Consider the following 18,808-nt stretch of genomic DNA (forward strand, 5'->3'; position numbering starts at 1 on the left):
ATTCATGTCCTTTCTCTTTTCCAAAGATGGCTCTTTCTAGATGGCTCTGTGTGTCTGCCACCAGAGACATGCTTTGCTTCTGAATATCTACAGAGAAGAATAGGGTTTGAGGAGAGCCATATTGCCCCAAACTAGAAAGGTCTATGATTCCAGAAACAGCAAGGACAGCCTTCTACTTCTTGGCAGTACCCCTTGCTATATATGCCTTCGGGAGGCGGGATCTTTACTAGAGTCCTCTTATCTGAAAATAGCAGAGGGTAAATCCAAAGGGATCTTGAAGATTGGGACTTGCCCATGCGAACTAATGGGGAAGAGCCACCCAATGCTCTAGTTCTTCCTAAGAATGTCATGGTCCTCAGTGAGAATACAAAGATACTCCAGGAATGAACCAAATTCAATTTCCTGTCATCCAGCAGGGAAATCAAATTACCATACTCTAAAGATCTTAAAAGAGCCATGTGGTGAGATGACCATTAGTTTGATTAATTTGTCTCTTTATTACATTTTGAAAATGAGCCTAAACAAATCTTGCATACTATAGAAATGTACTTTCTTCGAGCTCAATTCACCCAGGGTTGCTATTTGTCAGCATCTGTGTCATGTCTTTTCCACACCATCCTTTTGTGTGCCCTGTGTTTCCCATGGGAGTGTTTATTGAGAAAGATTGGTAACATCTTGAAAATTATCAGGTGCCCTTTCCCAAGTCCCTAAACATTTTCTTCCAAGTTGGAAAGGAATATCTTTCATGCCCTATTTGGTGTCAGAAGAGCAACTTAGAGTTACACCACATAACCAGAGGTCTTTGGTCCTCTCATTCTCTGGGACTACATCTGTTCTTGGAGTTGATGATAAAACACAATTTTTAAAATCTCATGCAATTTTTTTATTGTTGCTGCTATAGTTTGATGGTGAAAGGCATATTTGTAGTTCCAAGACTATGTTACAGCTGGAAAACAGGCAAAATACTTAGTGCAAGGAAAAGCCTAGCACAGGCACTGCCAGCTTCTTTCATTTCTGAAAGCATTTATTTGACATTATCTATCTATCTCTCTCTCTCTCTCTCTCTCTCTCTCTCTCTCTCTCTCTCTCTCTGCCATAAATAATTGCCATGTTCTCTTAAGGTTATTTTCCTGCCTATGGTTTGCTTCTCATATTAAATATTTTAGGAGAAAAAGTAATGTTTGTTTTGTTCTTCTTTTTTTAATTTAGGGAGCTTGTGTTCTTGATTCAGTCAAAATAATGTTTGGATCACTGTGTTTCATGCCAAATAGGCTTTCTCAGAACTTGGAAAACGATATAAAATGCTACCCACATCTTCCCTTTTCTCTTATCTTTCTAAGATCTCCCATTTAGCCAAGGCATCATCATACTGGAGGGACAAAGGCCTCTCTCTAATCCATGACCTCCTAAATCTGGTGAACCTCAGTTGTTCAATGATCTGAACTTTCTCTAAAAAAATAACGCAAATTGTCTTTTCCCAGTAGAAACTACTTAAAATTCTCAAATATATTATTTCTTTCTTCATTCGATGAGAAATAAAAGGAAATCATACAACATTTTCAGAGAAATTACTATAATATAAGGAAGTGTAGTTCTATCCAAAAATTTTAAAAAAAAGAAAGTAAAAAAAAAATAAATAAATGTTGAGATGGGAACAATATGAAATCTTATTCAAGTAGATCCTTATGTTCCAACCAAAAGCTAAAAAATGAAGAAGAGCTCTAAAAAGTGGTAAAGAATACAGACAATAGAGAAAAGCAGAGGAGTACAGAAAATAATCATAATATGTAAGATAATAAATCAAGAGTCTGAGATGATTCTTAATGAAATCTCTTTCAAATTGAAGTTTTTAAATAAATATGAGATTAAAGAAAAACTCATTGCTAGAAAGGGTAACGAAACAAAATCTAGTTTTCTTTTTTGTTAAAGCCAATTTTGAACTCAGAGCCTTCTGAGACAAGTTCAGCTCATTAAAAGCAACTGAAATGAAGCAAAGTGACTCAGGTGAGTATATTACATTATGACTTTGCCACATCTGCCCCATGTGCCACGGGATGCTCCCAAAGGCAAATATTTTGCTTTATGTGGTCTAATTCCAAAGGGGAATGATTGTTTAGTTAACCCTGTTACATATTTCTGTGTAGCAAATATCCCAAAACTTAAAGCTTAAAACAGTAGCATCATTATTGTTCCTTTCTGGCAGGAATCTAGGTGCAGCTTAGCTGGTTTCTCCTATTGGGTGCTGAGTATCTCTTCTAAGATTGTAATCAAGGCATCAGCTGGTTGGTTAGCCACTTAGCTGGTGGGATCCATTTTGCAGCTCACCCAGGCTTTCAATCCCCCATGGGCTGTTGGAGGAGGACCTCACTCCTTCCATGGTTGTTGGCCAGAGGCGGCCACAATTCTATGCCATATGCCATGAAGTCCTCTCCTAGCTTCCAGTGCATGGCATTCAGCTTCTCTCCAAGCAAATGTGTGAGAGAAAGCCAAAAGAGTGGGCAAGGAAGATGGAAGTCACAGTCTTTTGTAATCTAACCTCAGAATTGTTGTCCGTCACTTTTTCATTGTTCTCTTTATGAGAATTTACTAGGACCAGCACACACTCAAGGGAAGGGGATCTTATAAGGATGTGAAGACTGGGAAGCAGTATCATTAGGAACCATCTTCAAAGCAGCCTACCACATCAACCTTAATTGTATAGCATATAAATAGTACACTGCCGTCTCAAGATCAGAAATATTTTCTTTGGAGAAAAATGCTCCAAAAATCTATATAATTCATGTCTTTTGCCTTCATTAGTAAATGGTTCTATTTACTTAAACGATTCATGTGCCACTGAGAGGTCCAGATCTTCTTAGCCAGTGATCAAGCCATTTTAATCAGTGAAGGAAATATTCAGTCACATGTCTAATTGGAATGCCAGCTCTGTGAAGGCAGAGACTTTATCTGTCATGTTTTCTGTTGTATCCCCAGTGCCTACCACAGGGTTTGACACATAGTAGATGTGGTTAAATGAATTGCTTCAACTCTTTTTATCATAGTCTACTATGATGTCATGTGTCACAATTGTACTTCACTCCCTTAGAAACTGAGCATCAGAAATACTTGTCTTTGTATCCAAGAGGAGAAGGAAGAGATTGGTATGACTTGGGGTTTTCCAAAGATAGTCACAGCCAGTTACCAATAACAACCCAGGGTTTCTAATAAAAGAACCTCTAACTCCATTTTTTCACAAATGGAAAATGGATTTTTTTCTTCAACAAATCTCATTTCTGTGGCATATTACCCATGATTCAAAATGACCATAAAGGACCACAGTTTTTTTTTTTAATCAAACCTGATTTTAAAAATTATACAACATGGGCTGGGGCTGTAGCTCAGTGGTGGAGTGCTTGCCTCGCATGTGTGAAGCACTGGGTTAGATCCTCAGCACCACATACAAATAAATAAATTAAATAAAGGTATTAAGTCCAGCTACAACTAAAAATAAAAAAAAATATATTCTTAAGGTATAAAAACATAGAAAATTATCAGTAAATTCTCTTTCTTTGACCTCAGCCCCAGTCCCACATCACCTCCATATATAATGAATTTAACAGTTTCTTAGGTAGCCTTCCAGATATTTTCAGTTCTAATATAACATGTATTCTTTCTTTGCACATATGGTATTATAATAATGTTCTACCCCTTGCTCTTTTTTTCATTTAATAATATGTTTAGGAACCCCTACAGACATATCTCAAATTTTTGGCTACATAATATTCCATCATATGGCTATACTATGATTTATTCACATGTCCTTAACTAACAGATATTTATTTTCACCATTACCACTCCAGTTATTTAGCTATTATAAATAATGCTACAGTGAACACACCCATCTTTGTGAATTTTGATGAGTTAATCTTATAGACAAATCCCTAGTGGTAGAATCGTTATGCCAAAGGATATGAACATTTTAAATCTTAAAACCTCTTTTTATTTTTAAAATAAAATATAAATATAGGAAACAAAACAAAAAAAATACAGGGTTTAAAGGATTGTTATGAGGCAGTGCTATTTTATGCATCATCCAGATCAAGAAACAGAACATGTGTCAGCCGTGTTAGAAGACCTCCGCATGCTCTTTCATGATCACCACTGTATCCCTTCCACTGAAAGTAACCACAGTACCGATTTCCATCTATTGTTTTTGTGACTTTACTACCAGAAGAGGATCCCTAAACACTTCAGTTTAATTTTGTCCATTTTTAGAATTCTAATATGTCTTTCAAATCTTGTTAAACCTACAGTTTTCCCCTCCAAAATTTCCTGTACAATTCTTAATTGTTGAAGAACCCACAACACTTGACCTAATATTTCCTGGATTGTGTTGATTGCTAGTTCCTGACAGGGCTCCGCACATTCCTCTGCCCTTGGTATTTCCTGCAAACCAGGGACTGGAATTGGAAGCGTGATAAGACTCAGGTTTGATCCCTTTGGCAAAACAGTGATGGGTGGGAGGTACCTCAAGAGGTACATGATGTCTGGTTGTCTCTCTCTGTGACTTTAGCAGACATTGGTGTTTAATGCCCAGATCTGTTAACTTAGTACATTCTACAGAATATTATAATTCTGTCATTTCTTTCTAATTTACTAGTTAGAATAGTTCTATAAAAAGATACTTCCCTTCATCTATTTATTTTTTAATCAGTGGTATAAGACAGGAAAGGCAAATTGGCTCTTTCCGTTTATTTACCAGTTTTCAAGATAATGTTTCCTGTCGTCCTACAAAAGCAACTTTATATTGGTTATTCTGAACTCATGTATGCATGTATTTGTACATGTACTCAACATATTTTATTGTTTTGAGCCATTGCAATCATTGTCTTTATGGCAGCTCAATCTTTTCCATCTTTGGTCATGGAGAGCCTCTTCTATTAGCACTTGAATCCTTTTGATATGACTCAACATCCTTGATCTCTTCTTTATTATATTATATGACCAGATATTCTAGGCTCTCATTGTACATGTTATGTCTCAGACCTGAATCTGCTATTTCTCCAGCAAGCTATGGTTTCTTTTAGTGGGAAGTGATATTTCAAAAACCAGAATCTAGCTACAAAGTTATTACTACTATGTTGGTCATGACTTCTAGACATTTTCAGTGGGCAGAGGTAGAAAATACCTATTTTTAAAGATAAAATACTTTATGAGTTCATTTTGATATTCCAACTCAAATTTAATACTATTATATTTTTTTATAATTGCAAAAGGCTCAGAACAATACTAGTAGCACCACAACCAATAAGATTACTAAGATTACATTTTCAAAATTTGTTCTCTACATTTACCTCTATTTTTCAAAAGTAATTTTTAGCTGTATCTATATTATCAGAGTATATAGCCATTATATAGAAAACATGCTACCTTTTATTCCTCACTTAATGTTACTTCTGCAAGTACCTAGATATTTCATTCTTACCACTGGTCTTTAGGTTGATGTGTCTGGTCATTCTGAAACTTGTTTCTAACAGAGGCACAGAAAGAGTTTACAGGAACAAAATTCCCTGAGTTCTTTCTTATCTGTGACAGTCTGTATCATTTCTACCTAAAGGTCCATTTTTTTTCACATAAAATGTTCAGTTCATGTTTTCTTATGAATCTTAAATATGTTACTCCATTTCCTTTAGATATAAGTGTTGTTGTTGAAACACCAGATGCTGTTTTTCTTTCCCTTAAAAGTTACCACCTTTTAAAACTGTATGCTCAAAAGACTTTTTCCTTACAATTCAGAGATTTTATTAGAAAATGGCTTAGTATCTCTCTCTAAGTCAATATCCAGGATGCACAGTGTGTTCTTTCTATATAGTTCTGTACCCATATCTTTTAATTTCAAGAGAGTTTCATAAGCATTTTTATAGAAATATTTGTGCTGTTCCATTACATTAAGTCTGTTGTTCAGGGACTCTTATTATAGTATGTTGGACCTTCTTTGCCACCATCCATATCTGTAACTTTCTCTTGAATCTTTTAATTTCTTTCTTCATTTTACATAGATTTTTAAAGATTACATTGGTTTTACTGTATATGTATTTATTGTTGCTGTTGTTTTTTTGTACCAGGATTGAACTCAGGGGTACTCGACCACTGAGTCACATCCCAAGCCCTATTTTGTATTTTATTTAGAGACAGGGTCTCACAGAGTTGCGTGGCACCTTGCTTTTGTAGAGACTGGCTTTGAACTCTCGATCCCAAGCCACTGGGATTACAGGCGTGCGCTACTGCACCCTGCTATGTATTATTATTTGTCATCTTTCTTTGCTCTTGCATTCCTTCTTTGTTTACATTTCTAAACTAAATTTTTAAAAATTTCAGATTCTTTCCTAAATTCTTTCTTCATTTCCAAGTCTTTCTACTTTTGATATATGTTCTTTTTCTAATGTCTTTTATTTCACTTTCTAAATGTATTGGTGTTGATAGCATGCAGGTCTTGTGGCTATCCCCTCTTGCTAATGTTTGATTTTGTCTGAGGATTTGCCTTACTCACTTCCTATTCTCTTTTATCAAATAATGTTTGTGTGGGATTTGAGCTTGATACTTTAGGTTATTTGTTTCTATGTAAAATTAGTTTTCCTGAACTTTCAGAAGGCAGAATGGTTTAGAAGTCAGAAAAGGTAACTTTATAGAGGTCCCTGTTTTGTAACTTTTTAAAAAAGAGATTTCTGGGATTTCCTGGCTCTGTATATCCTCTTTCGATCTGAAATTTCTCATGGTCTCTATTGCTCTAACTCAGCTTACTTTTGGTTCAATCCTAAAAAATTTATCCTTAATGTAGGTCCCTGACCTGGAAAGATACCTCTCGTTATTCAGTCTCAACAGTTCATAGAGGAGAGACTGTTTCAGTTCCTCAAGTTCTCACTTTGAGCTCCATGCACTTATCTACTATCAAAAAGGTCAAAATCCCTCTAGAGTCAACTGCTGCTGCTATATTGGCCTGCTACACTTTCCAGTGGAGATCTTGGTTATTTGGGGGCTTTGCTGTACCCATATTTATTTAGATACATTCTTCCCTCTCCTTTATGATTGGTGTTGATAGCATGCAGGTCTTCTGTCTAATCCCCTCTTGCTAATGTTCTCAAGTTTATAAAACTCCTTAGTCACCTAGCTTTATCATAAATACTTCCAAGAACTTTTGATTTTTCTGTCTGGTTCCTCTTTTTGTGAAAGGAATCAGGGAAATTTTGAAAGATGCTTCCTTCTCTGCCATCATTCTGGAATTCTCCTACTCTTTTTAAAATTTGATAAATATTACTAAATTTCTTGGAGAAGGATATACTTCATGTGGACATTTGCTTGAAATTAATGAAGACTTCCTATTTCTAAACAGTAAAAGGAAAACATTGGAATATCCATATAAGAGGCTATATACATCCTAGGTATTCTCTTTCAGAATCAAAATCAAAGAATTTTGTAAATAAGGGCTTGTGGGATTTTAAATTCTTTAGAATCTTTATAGAACTGTTGTGGGCTACTCGGAGATGAATAATGCAGGTAAAGGACAGGGAGCATGCTGGCTTTTAGAGACCAAATTGGGAGGCAGATACATATTAATTCTCCCATAAGCCATATCATCTTTGAAGCAGAAACTACAGATCTCTGTAGAGCCAAATTTGGATTCAAACATGTTGAAGAAGTTTATTTGGGCATTTCTCAAACCACAGGTCACATGTCTGTGTTTCTTCAGCTTTTTACAAAAGTTAAGTCAGCTGAGAAGGACAGTTGGTTTTTATTTATTCCTGTATTTCAGTAGACTTATTATTAACAACAAGGAGCTTCTGAAGGAATTTTTAGTTATGTCCTCCCCCAAAAAAACTAGTTTTGGACCTCATCATTTGGTTATGTGTATATACTGTAAAAAATAAATCTAAGGCCTCTAAAACTAGCAACTGAAATAGTATTGACTGATCAACTAATTCAGATGTTTAAGATAGAAGGAGGAAACATTCTGTGTTTGACTTCCCAGCTAGAGTGTAGATGGGTTCATGGTAAATGACTGAGCATTTATTTCAGAATATTAGATTCAGCCATCTCCTTGCTTATGCTTCTGTCAACATTTATCCCTGAGAATGTTGTGTTCACTCTCAACTCACTGAAATGTGATGCCACCTACTCAGTGGCCTGATTATGTAAAGGAGAGGTTCCCATGTACATATCTGCAGTCCTGCTGGCTTTGAAACTGTCACTAGAAACTCAGGATGAAAACTCAGTAGAGGCTTTCTTTGGGGAGTTGTAGGTCAGTGATGATTCTCTAGACTAGATCAAATGTACTTCTCCTGAGTGAAAGAGTTCAGTATTGCCATTTTCAAAGATACACGAATAAAACATCAAAAAAAGCATCATTTTGTAGAACTCGTGAATTTAATTAAATGTATATGTCAGATTCATATGAATTCTACCGATTACTATCCCATAGACCTTTTAGATGGTCCTATAGGACAGTTACCTTCTAAAAACTTAAAACCCATACAGACCATCTCATTCCTTACTAGTCTACCACATAGTTTCCTTCCTTTCCTTCATCCATCCATCCATCCATCCATCCACCCATCCATCCTTCCTTCCTTCCTTCCTTCCATCAAAAACATTTATAGAACTAACTGAACACTCACCAGACACCTGCATTAAGAAGCGCAACCTAGGGCTGGAGCTGGGGCTCAGTGGTAGAGAATTTGCCTAGCACTTGTGAGGCTCTGGGTTTGATTCTCAGCACCACATAAAAATAAATAAATAAAAATAAAGAGTAATCCACAACTATTATATGAATATATACATACACACACATATATATAGTATGTTGAAATATATACATATATATTATATATTGCTGAGGGCCATTGCCAAGTAGAAATGACGCATCTAAATTTCCTTGCTAGCGTACCCAATGTTAAATGGATTTCGCTGTTGACATTGCATGTAAGGTGTATCCTTCGGGGGAATAGGGCGTATCCTGCTGCTTGTTCCCGTTGAGTTCTCTTGAGATTGAAAGGAGATTGGAAAAAAGCCTCGTGGAGTAGGTGAATTGGGCGGAGGAGAACTGGGATTGCCCCAGAACGTGTGTAGAGGCCGGAGTGAGTTCGGGAATAAATATTGCTGTTTGAATCTACAAAGCTGTGTGGTGGCTCGTGATTCTGTGCCAAGCCAAGACATTGGCAATATATCAAAATATTTGTTTATTTGTTTGTTTATTTATTTTTAAAAGATGTACAACCTACAGGATGGGGGGACATTTCTTATGTAGTTATCAGAGTAAGGATCCATCAAGTATTTAGTAGGTGTTTCCTACATGCAAAGCACCACAATAAATCATCTCCGACATTATAGAATCTAGTTTTAAAGTAGTTAATTATTACCTAAATTCAAGTTTAGGGATTGGCATTTGTGAAGTGTGAAATGTCAAAAGCTCTACTTTTAAGTTCCCTCCACATGAGGGAACTTAATTACTAAAATTTATTTGACTTTAAGAGACTTATTTATTTCTCCTTGCATTAGCTATACTTCAACTGGGGAAGGGAGGTATTTTCTTCTTGTTATATTTTAAATATATGGCATGTGAAGAAAAGATGAACAAGAACCCCTACCGGCCAGAAGAAAAAATGGAGGTTAGTGCAGGAGCAGAAGCAAGTTAAAGAGAAAATGGGGATGCATATAGAATAAGAAGAGGGTTTGCTATGTGTTGTTTTACAGGAGGAAATGTTACATTTATTTTGTGTATTGTTTGCTTATGAGAACCTAAATGAGTAACCAAGTTACGGTATATAGAAAACCCAAATGAGGGAAGAGAATGTGGCAATGAGAGATTTTAAAGGAATGTGGTAGAGAATATTTGTTGCAGTAGGGCTGGTTTATTTATTTTTGCAATTAGAAATGTCATACAGCAAGGAAATGTCTGGATAAAAAGCCTGAATTAATGATAAATGGTTGTGTGAAATGCTAAATTATTAATTATTTAAAAATTATGTAACATCAATCCAGATATATATAGAATCACAGTAGCCTACCTCCTGCACAGGCATTGCCTACTCTTCTGGAAACCAGGCATGTCAACAAAAACATAAATAACTAGGAAAGTTCCATGAAGTTCTCAGAAATGATTTAGGGGTTGAGGACCTACTGCAGAGGGTAAAACACTGTGGGAGAAAGACTGAAAGGAACATGATTAAAGTTTATGAAAAATGAAATTTATATAATGTACAATCAGAAATGTTTCACTGCTAAAACTTAAGTAGAAGCCCTTGATCTTTAAAAGAAGTAATTTTAGAACATTAAAAAGGATATACTATCTTACTCTTGAGTTATAAATACCAACAAGTACTAGAGACATGAACAAAATAAAGCTGTAGGGATTTTGATGGCTGTATAAATAAAGTACTCACAAAGATTTGTTAAAGGGAGTAAAGGCAGTTTTGCATATGTCCATACTTAGTAAAGCTGATGTACTAAAGATTATTTTTATCCTTCCCCCAGACATTTCTTGGTTTGTCTATCAGAGTAGTCTTCTGAATGAACTATACAAACTCTTATGCGGTGATACCCTAGCACAGTGCCTGGTGGGAAATAGACTTTTAGTCTTTGTTTAATTTGTTGAATCCCATTTATATACTTCAGAGAAGTATCACCTTCCAAAAACTGACATTCTTAACCTAACATCCTAAACTTAGTTTGGATGAGGAAGCTATTAGAGCAGTGCGGATAATTGTCATTAATAAATAAACACTTGGAATGAATTGCTATTAGCAATGGGATATTAATATATACGATGCAAGACTAGGTTAAGACTGCTGGGTTGCACTGTGGCTTCTGCTACTGCCAAAGGAATGGTTCATTCCCTTTGATAAGTAAATTGATGCAGATAAACTAGTCTAGACCAAGACAGACAACAGTCTTAATATAGGCCAATTTCGTATTGCTTGCACCCATCTTCTTTAAATATGTACTTATTACTTATTTAAAGACACCCTACAAGCATGGGGGAAAGAGGAGAGGATCTTTAAGAGTTTAACCGATAGGCTTTAACAGTTTAGCACTGACTCAAATATGTACCCTCTGCTCATCAGAACAAGATCTCTAGAGCCTCTTTGAAGGCAGGTAAATGAACATCTGCTGTTCTTGAGCAGCTCCTTAGAAGCCTCAGCCTCCAACTACTACTCCAAGTAACTTCCTGAGAGGTTCATAGGGAATATAAACTTTTATTTTATTTTATTTTAATTCAGTATACAGATTGAGTCAATATATAATATACAGATTCTGTGTACATTCATTTATAGAATAATGCCTGGAGTTCCACCCTTAATTCAACTCTTCAGTTAAAATCAAGAGTGAGAAAAATTATTCTGGACATTTAAGATTTTTACTTAAATTATTTTCATTGAACATGGATGGTCAAGAGGTTGGCACTCCATGAAGATAGAGATTTTGTGTCATTTCTGTATCCACAATGACTAGCTCAATTTGGGCAAACAGTTTATGGAAATGGTTAATAGATGAGTCAAAGAAAGGTAACACTGGGTCACTCCCCCATTCTCTTGGTTTGGTCCTTAGAAACACATATGACCTCTATACTTTATTCTCATGCTCCTCATAGTGAGAATCAATTCAAGCTTATGAAAAGAAGAGGCATCCTTGGGAAGGGCTATTAATTTCATGCTAGCCAATGGCACAGGAACTTAAGTTTTTCAAGCCCAACCATTCAATCTATTCTTATTCTTTCTGACAGCTCAACCTGCATTGGATTAGATTGCACCATATGAAGTAGCCTATTATCAGCCATGTTTGGCTTCCAGAGAGGATAATCATAGTGGAAACTGCATTGCTCTCAGCATGGTTTGGTGGAAAGAACATGGAGATCAGATTCTGGAGTTCTGAATTCAAATCTCAACAGCACAAAACTGTGGGAAAGCCATTTTCCCTTCCCGTATCTTACTTGCTGATTCAATAATATTAAACTTGCATAGTATGTAAGGTGCATGAAACAGCTTCTGCCTTCTTTGGGCTTACAGTTTGTTTACTTGATATAAAAGTCATCTGGAAAACACTACTATTCAAGGCAGAGCATGAGGGTGCCACAGTTTCCTTTTTCTTTTTTTTTTAAACGGCATTCTTTTTTTTTTTTAAGAGAGAGTGAGAAAGAGGGAGAGAATTTTAATATTTATTTTTTAGTATTTGGCGGACACAACATCTTTGTTTGTATGTGATGCTGAGGATTGAACCCGGGCCGCACGCATGCCAGGCGAGCATGCTACCGCTTGAGCCACATCCCCAGCCCTTAAACGGCATTCTGAGCAAGAGAAATTACTGCCTGTTGCAATAATCTGGAAGGCAATATACAAGAGAGGACAGTTGAGCTTGGGATTAAAGAATGATTAAATTTCATTAAGCAGAGAATTGGGGGAGGGCAGTTCAGCAGTTTAAGCAAGTAACAGGGTAGGAGCAAAGGTGCAGAGTTGGAAAACACAATGCTATTTTGGTATGGTTGGACAGATGGCTCATGTGGGTGGCTGTGGGAGATAAGACTAGAAGCCTGATTTCCCATGGCATGTAGTAGGCATTTTAAAGTTTAGTTTCTGCATTGGATAAGTGAAATAAATGATTAGTAGACAGAACCCCAAAACTGAAATCAGGAATCCAAAGGTCACCTTTGTCACTGATTCTTTGGCATCCCTTGAACATGTCTTGAGGGGATTACATTGTCCTCAGTTATCAAATGGAAGAAATTTGACTAGTCTCTACATGATCCTAAGAGTTACGGAAACAAAATGAACAAAGAGAAGAAAGAGTTTCAGAAAAGAAAAACTGCTATGCCTTGTATCCTAACTGGAGTTGCTACCAATTAAAGTTAAGTTGGGGGACTGGGGTTGTGGCTCAGTGGTAGAGTGCTTGCCTAGCACATGTGAGGTACTGGGTTCGATCCTCAGTACCACATACAAATAAATAAATGAAATAAAGGTATTGTGTCCATCTACAGCTAAAAAAATATTCAAAAAAAGTTAAGTTTTGTACTTTTGGTAAAAACCTTCTTTCTAGAGTATTTATTGCATGGTAATCTAGTCTAATCTCTCAGTAACAGGCAAGAGAAGCTAGGAAAAGCCCAGAATGTGATTATTTGGGTCAACCAAGAATATGACAGTGTCTCAGATGGAGCCATGGACAGCAACCATGTGGGAATAGCTGTTCAATACCAAATGAAATGCCCAATGACCTCATCGAAGTAGGAGACTGGATGAAAGAATTCAGTGAGCACCAATATCATCAGATAGCAGAAACCTGGTGTTCTTCCAATTCTACATCATACCTTGCTCTAGTAGCCCAGGCTGCAGGTTCTGTTGCAAAGAAGGAAGAATACTCTTTTCTTTGCTAGTGACTTACCTGGAACCATACTACTCTGGCAACCAGCCATCAGGGCAGGATGATGTGTGTTTCCATGACAGCTTCTTAGATGAGTCTTGCTCTTCTCAGCCAAATTTTCTCAGCTATTAGGTTCCAGGATGATTCTACCAGAAAAGTCCCACATTTTCCAAAGAAGATTTAGTTTGACAGATTCTCTTCTGCTGGCTCAAATCAGGTCACCTGTCTGCTGAGGCATTCCAGATTCTTTTAATGTTCATACTTCATAAGTATGAGTAGGCTACCAGGTGGACAGATCCCTGTGGCACCGCCAAAAGCCACAGGGAGGAGCAGCAATATTCTGTGAAGTCTTTTTTGGTGGTGCTGGGGATTGAACTCAGGGCCTTGTGTATGCAAGGCAAGCACTCTACCAACCGAGCTATATCCCCCAGCCCCTTTGTGGAGTCTTTCTTGACATTCTTGATCAGAGTCCCTACCATCTGTCAGCTCAGTGACCAGATGAGCTTATTTTCCCCAGTGCAGTGAGTTGTCCTAGAAAATCTGGGCCAAACCACTATGAGGCGAAGCCTCGAGGACTTCAGTATCTGTTGTGGGAGAGCTCCCCAGATATCTGATTTTTATACAAACACTGGAATCTCCATCTTAGGTAGAGCTCACAGACAGTTTTAGGAGAGGAAATGAAAATGGGGTGCCCAAGGAATTTGGAGCTGGGAAGAGATGCATCTTTTTCTACAATTTAGGTTCCTATTGCCTCTGTTCCCTATACAAGGTGACTTGGGGCCAAACTCAGGTGTCTCTGGGAGATCCTGTACTCTTCCATACAATGTGGACCATCTTATGGAGAAGCAAGAGTCACAGGGGAGAAGTCTGGCTGATAGGTAGCAGATAGATATAAGTAGTAGGAACATCAAATAAGGGCCTACGTGCTGGCCTGCCACATACTTTCTTTTAAAACGAAATTTACCTAAGGCCATTCTGGCCCTGCTCTAGCTTAAGTCAATAGGACATTACATTCTTTGACAAACAACCTGTTACCCTTGGAGATATTCTTTGGGCCAAGGAATCTAAGTTCTCTGGCAGAGGAATTTAAGACTCCTCCCTGCCGATAAGAACACAAATCACCCTGAAGGAGGGACTTTTGTGACCTTTATATAGACCAAAGAAAGATTCCAAGACCCAAGGAAACAGAATAATTAAAAACAAAGCTCACTGTACATAAAATGTGTAAAACAAAGACAAAAAACAACAAGCAAACTCCAATTGGGATGGGTCATTGTGGGCCATTGTGAATAAAAGTTGCCTTTAAATCTTTAGCATGTTATTATAATAGTAAAGTCCACCCTCTCCAACATATACCATGGATCCATGGATTTTACTTGGGTACATGGGTACATGCACAGCTGGGACTTAAAAATCTGATGCAATCCTATTGTCAGTCAAAAGTTGAAACATGGTAATTGAGTATTACTCTCTAGACACTTCCCTAAAACCCCCAATAAAACTAAGGAGCAAAGGGGCCCCTTTCCTCTCTGAGAGGTTCCATCTTCTCCCTTGAGCATGTCTTCTCCTTTATCTTCTAATTAAACACGACGTATTTTCACGACTTCTTAAAATCTTCTGTGCAAGCACACAAGAGCTGAGAAACACAACGTGACCCACTCCCCCAGGTTCCCAGGACCACTGCCAGTAACACAGCCAGAGTGCGGAAGAACCTAGAAGAGCAATGCTGCCATTTATCAGGGATGTGCAAGACAAGGGCAATTAGTATTGCTCTATGTAAAGAACCACAGCAAAACAATGCTTAGCTGGACCCCTTGAAAAATTCAGCTAAGGGCTGGGGATGTGGCTCAAGCGGTAGCGCGCTCGGCCGAGGTTCGATCCTCAGCACCACATACCAACAAAGATGTTGTGTCCGCCGAGAACTAAAAAATAAATATTAAAAATTCTCTCTCTCTCTCTCCTCTCTCACTCTCTCTTTAAAAAAAAAAAACAAAGAAAAGAAAAATTCAGCTAAGAAAGAAAAACAATCAACCAAACTAAGGAAATTCTTCATCATGTAAGTTTCCCTACCTGGAAAATAATATCAAAATACCCTCCTTTAAATCTGAGGTAAAAAAAAATACTTATCATTTCCTTGTGTGCCTGTTACTTACAACATTATTTCAGAAGGATTGGGAGATGCTTATGATATGTTTCTGCTACGGTGAGGGGGATGAGTTTCGGAGAAGTATTGTTTGTAGTATTTGAGAGGCTATCAATTTTCTAGTATAGTAAAAGGAGAGAGAGGTTAGGCCTGAATTTTGACTCCAAGTTGACAAGAAGAGAGCCAAACACCAAACTATTAACAGGACTAGTATTTCACAGAAAAGCTGTCATGAGTGGGATTCACATTAATCAATAAAACCCTGGATACAGCGAAGAATTGAAGGAATTGTTGGGAATTCTAGAAAGGTCCTTGCCAAGGATCTGAGTTTGAGATTATAGATTTGCATGGTGAGGCATCCAGGAAAACCAGGTTCAAGTTAGGTATTTGAATAGTGGTGATAATAATGCTCTCACATGACTTATGAGGACATAGATTAAGCAGTTAGGAATGTGTGGATATGCCACATAAGGTTATATCACTATATGTTTGCAATATATATACATGTATATATGTATGTTTAATATTTATAAGTATATAATATATATTTAAATATAAATATGCATAGTTATATATAAATATGTATATATTATATATATTTTATTTGCTTTAGCATATTGGTTTATTCAAAATAGACACTGATGTACTAAATGTCATTATTTTCTCCCAATGTGAATTAGGGTTAAAATTTCAGGAAACATGCTTTTCGCCATCATTGGTAGTTCATAGAGCTGGGAGATATACAGTGGATTCCCCCTCATATTTACAGAATACATTCCAAGATGCCTCATGGGTGTCTGAAACCAAGATAGTACCAAACACTGTTCACAAGCCCTGAGCAATAGTGCAATGGTCAGTCTGATACCTGAGACAGCTGCTAAGTGACTAATGGCAGGTAGCACACAGTGTAGATACACTGGACAAAGAGATGAGTCAAGTCCTAGAAGGGATGGAGTTGAATAGTGCTATATTTTACCACATTACTCAGAACCATGTAGATTTTAAAACTTGTAAATTGTATGTTTCTGGAATTTGCGATTTAATATTTTCAGACATTGGTTAACCACAGTAACTGAAACTATGGAAAGCGAAACCTTGTTTAAGGGAGGACTACTGTATATCTAAGACATTTTCACTGTTCAAGCAAGGACACTTTAGAGAATTAATTGAATATATAAGATATTACAAAATTACATATAAGAGGATGTGAGGGGAAAGGGAAAAAAATAAAAAAACAAGGGAGAGAAATGAATTACAGTAGATGGGGTAGAGAGAAAAGATGGGAGGGGAGGGGAGGGGGATAGTAGAGGATAGGAAAGGTAGCAGAATACAACAGTCACTAGTATGGCAATATGTAAAAATGTGGATGTGTAACTGATGTGATTCTGCAATCTGTATACAGGGTAAAAATGGGAGTTCATAACCCACTTGAATCAAATGTATGAAATATGATATGTCAAGAGCTTTGTAATGTTTTGAACAACCAATAAAAAAATTTTGAAAAAAGAATATATAAGATATTAATTCTCTGGTATGTACCTTCTAGATATGTGTCCAATACAGTTTCACTAATGTGCAGTTCAAAAGCAACAGAATAGAAATTGGAGTGGTTGGGCAGGACCTGGACTTCCTTTACATACAACTATTGGGTTGGAAAGGATTTTCTCTCTTAGTAACAATTTTCCTTTCAAATGATCCCAACCTGTTTTGCTCACTCCCTCATTGTGTTTGCCTTTGATATTTGTGGGCTCCTTTCCCTTGGAATTGTTTAGCATGTGCTGCTCTGTGAATATATCCCCAGCAATGGGAACTCCTGCCTCATAGGCCAAGATTTTCTAAAAGCAGGGGAGGTTTTTCTCCCATTTAACCATGGATACTCAGGGGGCAGAGGCTCCTCCTGCCTCCCCCACCCCAGGTCCCTTAGAAAAGAGGCTGTTATTAGCTGACTGAATTCAGGTTACCATCCAGCCAAGTGGCTGAAACAGGACCACAGGCAAATGGCCTACTTTTTAGAGGAAAGCATTTTATCATGGCCAGAGAGGATTCACAGACCATGGAATCCACTGAGAATTTTCAAGTGGCATATTGATCTGTTCCTTCTCTCTGCTCTCTCACGTACTCTTCCTGTCCCTTCTCTCTGCCTTGTACTTATTTTCTGTAACCTAGTCTGAAAGCCTTAAACATAGAAGAAAATCTTCCACATCTGTCTTGTATATTTTGTACAAGCTAAAAAAAAAAAAAGTAAAATACATTGCAAACTCCTGGCATTGCCCTGGGCTCTCTGCATTTGGTGGCATCATTGCTAGTTGATGAAGCTGGGAGGTGGTGGATGGGGTGGCCACTAGATGCCCATTAGAGTTTTGGAGCCCTTTCTTTGAGCTTCAGCTTATCATATAGCCCTAAATTATTTGGATCCATTTGGGGGCAACTGCTTGGAATCACTCCCCAAGTGCTTTTTTTTTTTTAAATTAATTGGCTGTATTTGGCAGAGTAGAGTTAGGGTTTTTAATAGCTTGAGAAATGATATCCAGATGCTCAACAAAAAGGAGGGGCCCTTCCTTTTAACTCTGAGCCTGCCACAGTGATCCTTAGCCTGGTCCCTCCCATCTGGACAGTTGCCCAGAGCCCTCTGGGGGGCTACCTTGGGAGTCCGCCCAGGAGCTCCAACTGGCCTCAAACTCAAGGAAAGTGGGCGAACCATCTGGAATGCATCGTCCAGATCAGCTCCACGCTGCCCAGGCACCCTGACAGCTTTTTGGATTCATGCAAGACTTGGATTTATTCCATCAGGCTCTCTACAGACAGAGGCCTCCAGACTTCTCTTTGACTCCTTCCAGAATTTGGATTCCACAGAGGCACAATTAGACCTGCTAGTCACTTCCAAGTTTGGCTTTCTCAGGAAAAGGACCAAGGTGCACTCTGAGAGACACTTTCCAGCAGCCCTTGGCCTAGGAACAAATAAAGAAGCGGAATGCTTTCAGCAAGTACCTTCTCCCCACCCCGCTTTATTCCCACTGCAATATCTCAACCCTCCACTCCAGCCCTGATGATTGACACTTATCTGGAAAGGAGAAAGAAAACTTATCCCATTCCAGGATGCTTTGGGGAGGCTTTTAGAAATGGCAACCCGCCTTGCCATATCATCTCCCCACTGTGCAAGGCCTGCTTGGGAGAAATAAGGGGATAAAATCTAGAGGGGAACAAGGGGTTGAGAAGAGGTTTTGGAACTATCCTCAAACCAAATTTCAAAAAAGGATTGAGGGTTTAAAAATTTCTGCTTTA

The 18,808-nt window shown here is 37.7% G+C and overlaps 1 long non-coding RNA gene across 5 annotated transcripts in view; it reads left to right on the plus strand.

Annotated features, from left to right (window-relative positions):
* The window catches only part of LOC308632311, a 54,456-nt gene that overhangs the window by 12,618 nt on the left and 23,030 nt on the right, over nucleotides 1-18,808 (plus strand). For 2 of the 5 annotated variants that reach the window (XR_014018505.1, XR_014018507.1), the window contains one exon: nucleotides 15,379-15,439. This is a non-coding gene — a long non-coding RNA (uncharacterized lncRNA). Of the gene's footprint in view, nucleotides 1-1,929; nucleotides 2,005-11,755; nucleotides 12,916-15,378; nucleotides 15,440-18,808 lie in introns of those variants that run through there. The other 3 variants (XR_014018506.1, XR_014018508.1, XR_014018509.1) reach the window with 3 other exon arrangements.

This window comes from Spermophilus citellus, assembly GCF_964194105.1.
Source record: "Spermophilus citellus genome assembly, chromosome: 13".
NCBI classification, from domain to species: Eukaryota; Metazoa; Chordata; class Mammalia; order Rodentia; family Sciuridae; genus Spermophilus; species Spermophilus citellus.